We start from the raw sequence: 9,288 nt of genomic DNA on the forward strand, positions 1-9,288 counted from the left end.
GTTAGCATCCATCCATCGATCCAATCCAAATCCAAATCGGAATGTCAAGATGGCGGCTTTTGTTCTGCGAGTTCTGCCAGGTGAGTCGGTGCGTTCACTTCCACCTCCATGGTCAACTTTCAAGCATTTCCAGGCAATCTCTATAGCAGTACAGTAAGAAGTATTTAAGAATGCAGAAATAGCAATCGCTTTCTTCAAATAACTCTTGCTCGAAACGTCTTCTCGTTCGTTTCTTTCTCTGGACACCAGAGTCCTCATATTTAGTAGCTGAAATCGTACCAGCGGAGGTATGCTCTTTTATTAAATCTGTGGTTATATCCCACAACGAAACAAACGTTTGCGTTGTCGAGACGGCTTGTTGGGGCTGCGCGCGTTCGTGCTGTCCGTCTAACACCACGAAAGGTATGTGTTTGTTGCTTTGAAAGCGCTCTGTGATGTCGGCATTCGAGAAAATCACCAGTAAGTGAAGTTCCTTTCGCATGGAACATGTGACTCTGCCTTGTCGGAGAGCCCTGCTTTGATCAAGTGTTTTACTTCCCGCATGTCCAGAAAGCCTGAGCGTCGCCGCCGGGGAAGCTGTCGGCAATCTATTGAGGAGCGAAAGCGGAACGACGGACGTCGTTGAAGATAAGAGGCTGCATATTACCCGTCATCTAGTTTTATCGTCTTTTCTTTTTCTTCACTGCGATTCCTAGCCACGAGGATTTGAAGGAAATACAAAGAGCAAAACAAAACTTTGCATTTGTCCACATTCGTTCATTTTCTGGATTCTCAAACTAAGCAAAGTGATGAAGCCTGGATTCCAACACGGTCTCTTACGGGCGTGCCTGTCGTACTGCCTGCAGATAATCTGTTTCTCCCAGGAAGGGAACGTAGCCGTCACCGAGGTGATCTGTTGCTGTGTTTGGTTGTGTGCCTTCCTTATATCCCTGTGGAAGGTGCTGTGCTTGAAAGTGCTCCTCAGATGTGCTTGTGCTGGGGTGTGCACTACCGTTGCAAGGAGAGTTAAAATGATGTTAGAGGTCTGCATGGGAGCTGTGACATGTCCACGACAGTGAGCTGTGGCTGCGAGTTGACGGACATCCACGACCACCTGATATCCAACCTTTAAGACAAGTTTCGTTACATGTGAGTCATCAAAGGTGTACAGATCTTTGAGTGCGTACAATTAGCCACCAATGAAAGCCGTGAGCACGAAAAGGATGACCGTCATCTCCTAGAGGAGCCAGACTTTTGTTGCTTGCGAAATCCGGTCAGACTGGTGTGTTGATTCACTAACACAAAAAAAAAAACTGTCATATTGGTTTCATGGATGTTTAGGCAGGGTAAAGTTAGCCTCCCTGCGGTGAGTTGGCACTAAGAAGAGAGAGGAGCCATTTGATTTCTTTAATGAGCAGTGTAGTGACGAAAACAATCCAATCAGTCATGTATGCAGTGCAAAATTGTGTACATGATGACATGCCACCAAAACCGGATTGACTGGCCGTGATCTTCTAATCATCAAGCCTATCTCGCCTGTGGGATGACGACCATTCTGGGCCCGTTTGCTCGAAGCGCTAAACGCGGCTAAAGTCGGCCGCAGTACCTAGGAGAGGGATTTTTTTAAATCGCGTGACTGGCTCGGTAGGAATGCGGGGAAACATGGTGGTGCCCCAGTGAGTGAGCGCCGCTCGCTTTGGAACTAGTATGTCGTTGTAGCTGCAATATCAAGCGCGTTAGTCAGCAGCGAATGGTGCAGGAGGCTTTCGCGTTGCTTTACCTCACTTAAGCCGCAAAGCATGGGCAATGACATCGCCGCATTTTTTAGATAGTCTTTCGATTCTGGGCATTCCTAAGCCTAAATGAACGCGATAATTGTCGGCATGGCAACGTCTTTGGAAAGCAGATTGTTGATAGCACACAAAAGCAGACAGCGTCCCAACAGACCTTTTTTCTAAATTATCCAAGCACCGAGGTGCATGCTACGACTGTAGTTGCACGCGTCGCACGTGCTGGCGTCTGCAGTAGTAACCGTTCTAAAGCAAAAAGTTTAAAACAAATTTTGCCTTGCACGCGCATTCGTTAAAGCCTTATTATGATTTTTTTCTTCGAATCTTTTATAAGAGGAAGGCCAGCGCGTGTGGACCGTAAAATTACACTTCCAGCGTTCTCCTCGCGATGCTTGGATAATTGAGAAGAAAGTCTGTTGGGACACTGTCTGCATTTGTGTGCTATCAATACGCGGCCGATTGAGTCAAGGCAATCCGCTTTCCAAAGACGTTGCCATGCCGACAATTATCGCATTCATTTAGACTTAGGAATGCCCAGAATCGAAACACTATCTGAACAATGCGCCGATGTCATTGCCCATGCTTTGCGGTTTAATTGAGGTAAGGCAAAGCAAAAGCCTCCTGCACCGTTCGTTGCTGACTAACGCGCTACAACGACATATTATTTCCAAAGCGAGCGGCGCTCACTCGCTGGGGCGCCGCCCATGTTTCCCCGCATCCCTACCGAGCCAGTCACGTGATTTCAAAATCCCTCTCCTAGGTACTGCGGCTAACTTTAGCCGCGGTCAGAGCTTCGAGCAAACGGGCCCTGCTCTCAGTGGCGGCTCCTGGACGCATCGTCATGCGAGGCAGTTGGGCATATCTAAACATTTGTATCCTTTCGATTGCTGGTGCGTAACAAAACCTTTCTTTAAAGGGGCCATGAAACGATTTTTGGACTTCGGCCAAATAACTACGGCAGTTGTCCTGCTCCTCAGCTGTACACCGCCTTCGGGGTCGCTCGATTTATGATGTGCCATGAGAGCACATTGCGGAAACCTGAGAAAACCGACTTGGGCGTCGAAGGTCAGGCTCGTCAGTCGCCGGCCAACAGCTGAGTGAGAAGCGGGGAGGGAACACTTTCATTGACTTCGGGTAGATGGCACCATTCAATGTAATACAGCAGCTGTGACCTGCCGCTCGGAAGCGAGCGATCCGCCTCAAAAGTCATGGTGATGTTGCCGGGCAATGAGCGAGCACTCTGCGTGGCGTCTCAAATGTTGCCCTTGCGTCCAGACACAAAAATAATGCAATATTCTCAATGCAACGGTTGTGAATTTCATGTGAACTCATCCTTTCGGAAATTCATAAACCTGTCCCGTGTCGCTGTAGGCAAGCAGGCAGGCCTCCAGCACCCGCTCGTCACCTTCCGTTGTGCTTTGGCTGCACAGGCTCTTGGCCCCATCATGCTCCAAGCTTACGAGATTCCAAAGCATTCTTGAAGGCAAAAAGCTTGTGCTGTAAATGGGACAACTGCAAGGTCATGCTGCCGTTCGGGTGATATTACTAACTATAGCGAACACAGCAAGCGACTATGGCCCATGTGTCTGCCACAGCAATAAATATGGGGCTTAGGAGTGTTGTCACTTGCATCGCTTTGGCTATCTAATTGTATCATTGTCTAGCATTGGTTGCATTAGCTGTGCAAAGTAGGTCGATGGAGCTGTTGGCACAGCTTGTACCATTGAAGCCAAAGCAAGCAGCTGCAACTCTTATTTTTGTGGTGACACCTGTCAGTGGCTACACATCATTCAACTTGGGGCTTTCAGGGTGGCGCCATGTTGTCCGATTGCAGTGCTATGTGCATCTGCGCAATTTCACGGAATTCGGCAGGGCGAACGAAGGAGAGGGCACGAGCCAAGTGTAGGCATTTCGCCATTTTCAGCTGTACCCCGTGGTTGGCTGCACTAAACATCTAGCGGCCCCCTCCCTACTGCCGCTGTGATGTTGTTCGTTTGCGCAGCACATGAATGGCTATTTTGGGTTTGGTATGCTGTCTGCTGCTCTTTTCATTCGTTAATCACCTAGCATAGGTATTCCATTATTACGTCCAGAGAAATTTCACCTACTGGCAGCACTGCCTCCGGCCACTACGCCTATTGCGCAAGAGGCTAATATGGTTCCGACGGTATACCTTGCAAAACTCATAGTTGGTTCCCTCGATCCTTGACGCAAATGCACGATCATTCTTACATACGAAGCTAGAGACAACCTAACTGATCCCAGCCATAGATGCCGACTATACTCGGTCTCGCACGGTGTGCACAGCAAAGACGAAGGCAAGGGCACGGGGGCATAGGACTGCAGTGAGCTTTGTTTGCATGAGCACTTGCGCAAGAATGGCACGTTTGAAAGCAACGTGCTCGTGCCTTTGCACCTGCTGCAGACAGCTTGTGGGATGGAGCATAGGCAATGAGATCACCAGATAAACGCCAATCTAGAGCAGCGCCGCTCCATGCAAGTATGGCGCGTCCACCTGAACGCAACTGCGAAGCCGTGGCTGTCATGGCCGGTCCTGGGGCGTCTCAGAGGGCCAAGTAGTGACGTGCTGGCATCGCCAAGTGGCAAAGCCAATAATCGCGCCAGCTTGGAAGTAGCGTGGCCTGTGGTCTGTGGGATACGAAGCAAGCGACGTAACAAATGAACCCTTCTCCGACTGCAACTTGTCGAGCGCCTGCCAGCAGGGTGGGTTGTTTGAAACAAAAAATATGGCCATCCACTCGAATTACAAATGTGCGATTGTTATTTACGGATATAATTGATCACATCCAACTTATTTCTGAACGTACCAAGTGTTCTGTCACATGTGCCACATCTAAAGGGCAGGTATGTGACTTATATGTCCCCCCCCCCCCCCTCTCTTCTGTATACACAAACTCAGCTCTGTTACGTCGCACCGCGGTGGTGGCGTGTCGGGCGCACTTTCGGTCTGGGGCTGTGTGCGAAAGTACCCCATGTGAGGCGTGTATTCCTGCATTGTTTTGAGAGGAACCAGACAAAAACCTGCTTTCTCGTCAAATCTCTACGACTGGGCCTGTACCAAAAGAGTCGAGAAAGCTTTGAAGGTCAGTTTTCATGTGCTCGGTTCGTCCAAGAACGTGGATATGAGCCGTGAAAAAAGAAAACCAGACGCTGTCGGACCACGATTGCTTGGGCGGGAAGCACTCTGGGTTGAATTCACGGATACTTGTCATTAGATTTATTTGATGAACATAAACGCCATAAAACCGTCAAGTTGTATGAATCACCTGCGGACTACGCTCAGTGCGTCCTCAAGTTAAACGGTCGCCTTATCGTTCGAACTGTTGTGTACTCTTTCAAACGTTTCTGCTTGTCGTCTGCTTTTTAGACGACACCGGCCCGTAGACCAAACGTTGGCTTGGTAGTTGCAATAAGTGCAGGCCTCAAGAGACTGAAGTTTGAAGGTTGGTAAGGAGGCTCGATATAAACAGTAGGTACAAGGAGATGTTGATCATTGTTACCAGTGGGCGTCACTGACTTGTTATGCCTGGTTCACTTGGTCTGATTGTGCTAGCGATTTTCAGTATTAACGCCGACCATTTCAGCTATGATTCGTGCTTTTGCAGCCCGGGCGACGTCGCTACTGAAAATTGCGAGCAAAATCTTATCATACGAATCACTCTTTAGCATACATTCTGCGGCGTTCGTGCGGAATGAATCGCCGCATGTCACATTATTCACGCAAAGTTTTTTGGTGCAACAAGCCTCGGTAATTTCGCTCAGGCCACTCAAGTAGTCGGGGCATTGCCAGGAAGACGTAGAATCAACAATTCAAACGCGAAAACGGGCAGGAGGACTCGCACCGACGCCAACATTGCATTTCAATGGTTTGTTTATGGGCGACGGCGAGCTTCTTGCCCACACTCCATCGCACATGCGCGGCGCCGGTGGCGTCTGCTAGGGGCGCTCCAGTTTGTTTGTAAACATAAGTTGGTGTATAACACTGCCACAAATATCAACAATAATGTAAGCAACCTTGGTTTTTTTTTCTCGAAGGTTTAGCAAGCACCGGGCTTCTGGCGGATTTGTTTTTCTTCGACGAAATGCCTCGAATATGCATAATCACTGTTGGCAAGTGCTTTATTTTATTTCATTTTTCAGACTCTGCTGTTAGGGTGTTCAATGAGTTCCGATCAAAATTGGTGTAAAGTTTTTTTGTTTTGTTGCCATAGCAGATTGACCATGCACATTGTTTATGTGCTTGTTTCCAGTTTTCTGTTTTGTTTGCACGGGAGATGGTTGCGCGATTGTGCCCTGTTAATCTCTTCATTGAGTATAGCATTGCACGCTAACTCACACTTCTAAATTTGCATATTTGCACCTGAAATAGCCGAGATGTGAGATTTGGAACCGTGTTGCATGCTAACGGATGTTTTGTACAGCTCGTTTTCCAAAGCAGACGACGCACCAAGGAAAAGTCCCATCTGAGCGCTCTGGTTCAAAGGTGCGTCTTTTCTCCAAGTGGAATGATATGTACTGTGTTTCTCCATAACTTGGCAAAAGGCAAAGGCTGCAGCATTTCCTCACCATCACGGCAGACTGTTCCATCTTCTCCAAAAAGTACTGCTAAGGTGGCTTTGTTTTGAAAAGCTATTAATCTAAATTTTTTTAAACTATTATTAAAAGCAAAGCAATAACTTTTACAATGTTTTCAGTCGTATCGGCATTCGCTGCCCTGCTCTTCCATCCACCATGGCAACAATGGCAAAGGAGGCTGCTGTGGTGTATTTGCTGCCACAGTGTGAATGTGCATGCTCTCGTTCTTGCCTCTTGCCCGTTTGTGTATCACAAGCATTCGCAAACAGTTCAATGCATTACTGTACAAGGTCATAGGCATGTTCCCTTTTGTACGTGTTTCAGTTAAAAAAAAGTAGCATTGTGTTGAGGATGTTTAGACAGCGAAAGGTCGGCCTGCCTCGAATGATGCCAAGCTTGTCGCTGTAGATGAGGAATTTAGCCAGTGCAGTAGGACCGAAAGCCTGGGATCTTTAACGTGCATCATGTAGTAGTGATTACACAAACGCGTACTGGTATGATCCTCGTCCAGATCGAAATGAGCAAATGCTGGGATTTAGCCCACGATCCCGGGTTCTGCAGCGCGAGCTTTCGCTCCGCATGCCCAGAGCTGAGACGTGCTAGCCGACTCGGCCACTGTTCTTCCATGTGTTTTAGTTGCGTTCAGCACTATTGTGAATTTGAAGTCATTTTCCTAGTAGTTCAAGGAGGGGCAATTGAAACTTCTATGGTACAAACCAACATTCTTGCTACAGTTTGCAAGCCGACTGAAAGTATGAATGCCTTTTTGAAACCATCTAATGTCTTTAGGCACATGGGGTACGTTCTTCCCAAGTGTCTTAATTTCACAGCAGACTCCTACGGCCTGCACAGAGGCCGCAGTTTCTACAGTTTCCCAAATTAATGTGAAACAGAGTGTAGTGGATTGCGTGCAGGCCTACCCTCTTTCACACTTGAAGAGGTGCAATGTTTTCAGGTGGCTGTAGGTAAACCTGGTATATGGAGAGGGTTATACGTTTCCCATCACACACAAAAGTAGTTTTTTCTTTCTTTTACTCGACTGCCAAATTACAGGAACAAAGAAAATTGGACATTATTTGTCGAGAAGAAGGAAGGTCGGTCTGGCAGCGCATGGTGACACTTTGTCACGCTCTAAGTGCGGTACAACCGATAGCCCGAAGTCTTTAAGATGAATCATATAGCAGTAATACACGCCCATGTGTAGGTGCAGTGCTCATCCAGGTCAAAACGGGCAGGGGCGATCAGTGCAAGTTTTCGCTCCACACACTGCGAGCTGCAGTGTGCTAACACACTCTGCCACCAAGCCCCCCAAATCAGCACGTCCTGTTGAAGCAACGTGCAATTATTACTATTGCTGCTGATGGGGGCACGCACACGTAAGGAAGGAAAATAACAGCCAGGAATTCTGGTAAGGGGAGGACGCCATACGTCATGGAGCACAGGAACAGGCTTGGCTTGAATCCTTTTTGTTTCAGGATCACCATCACTACTCCAAGTTCACCACAGACTTTGCATTCATGAGAGCTTTCTCCAGCAACCGTTTCTTCTTATGAGACACTGCACCGCTCGCAGTGGCAGCTGCTCTACGACACCTGCTCGCTGATCCACAGCTGGCCGGCCCGGTATGTGGAGTCATGAGAACCTGTGGGTTGCACCTATTGTGACTCTTCCTTGGCGGTTTCTTTAGCTTAGTTATTTTGCATGGCACCAAGGTTTAAGATTCTCTAGAACTTCAGGGTCATGTGGTAACTGCATTTTCCAAAGTGTTTCCGACATTAAACAGCAAGCACCCTGGTTGTGCTTGTCACTATGCCACAGTCACCTGTGTGGTGCATGAAGTAGTGGTTTGAACCATTGAAGGGTGCACTAATGTCTCTTAAGCTGTCCTGGGCACTCATCGGTAAGTAATATTTGTGCTGGTAACATTGCAGCAAGAAGTTACTTTTCAGTGTGCACACATTACTGTTGTACAGCCAAAAATATTTCAACGGTGAAGAATAGGAGTGACTTGCTTCAGGCTACTGGAACACGTTATTGCGTGAGCAGAAGAGTAGCAGAACCAGGCACGAATAAAAATTTAAAAAATCCGCAGCGAAAAAAAAAAATAACAAATAAAAGCAGTGTGAAGAGTTGTGTTGCTTACACGTCAGAAACTCGTGGATAAAACGCGGGCTATACTCTGTTTCACCTAGTGTTGTACCGCAGGAATGGCTACAAGCGCGAGCTCCTTGCTCTAGGACACATCTCGACGGCACAAGCTCTCGTGCAACAAGGGCAGCTGCCAACGCTACGAGCTCGCGCTTCTGGCCTTCTCTGCGGTACAATATAAGCTGAAACGGAGTATAGAGGGAGAACGACTCATTTTTAATCCGAGACGGGGACACAAATAATAAAACGAAGAGACGCGCGTGTGGTTGCCCTTCACTTTTATTTTCCCCTCGTTTTTCTTACTCCGCAAAGTCGACATAGTACAAGAAAACACGCAGAAGTAGGAGAGCAAAGAGGCTCCTCGGCGGGCTCTGCCGTCTCGCGCGGTTCTGGGGTCCGCGAGGCGTTCGGTTACATTGCCTCCCGTGGTTTTCGGGCGCGCGGTTCACGGGTGAGTCGGTGCAACGTACTCGACGCGTATTGAAAAGAACACGATTTATCCTGATTACGCAAAGCCCGAGAAACGAACCTTGCTTCGCAAAATCGGTACGCTCGTAGAAAAGCGAAGCAAACAAACCGCATTTTGCAGGTTGAAGAGACATTGACGAGTCGTCACAAAAACCACTCGGCATCAGCGGTTAATTTCGCGGCCGCTCGCTGCTCGAAGTAGCAGAGTGTTTCTGCCAATCCAAGACAATCCAAGTTTCACGGAGTCGTTATGAGGCGATCCTAGCTCACGGTAGCATCAGCGGTTAATTTAGCGGCCGTTCGCTGC

Source organism: Ixodes scapularis, unplaced genomic scaffold (genome assembly GCF_016920785.2).
Source record: "Ixodes scapularis isolate PalLabHiFi unplaced genomic scaffold, ASM1692078v2 PGA_scaffold1__304_contigs__length_218370807, whole genome shotgun sequence".
Taxonomy (NCBI): domain Eukaryota; kingdom Metazoa; phylum Arthropoda; class Arachnida; order Ixodida; family Ixodidae; genus Ixodes; species Ixodes scapularis.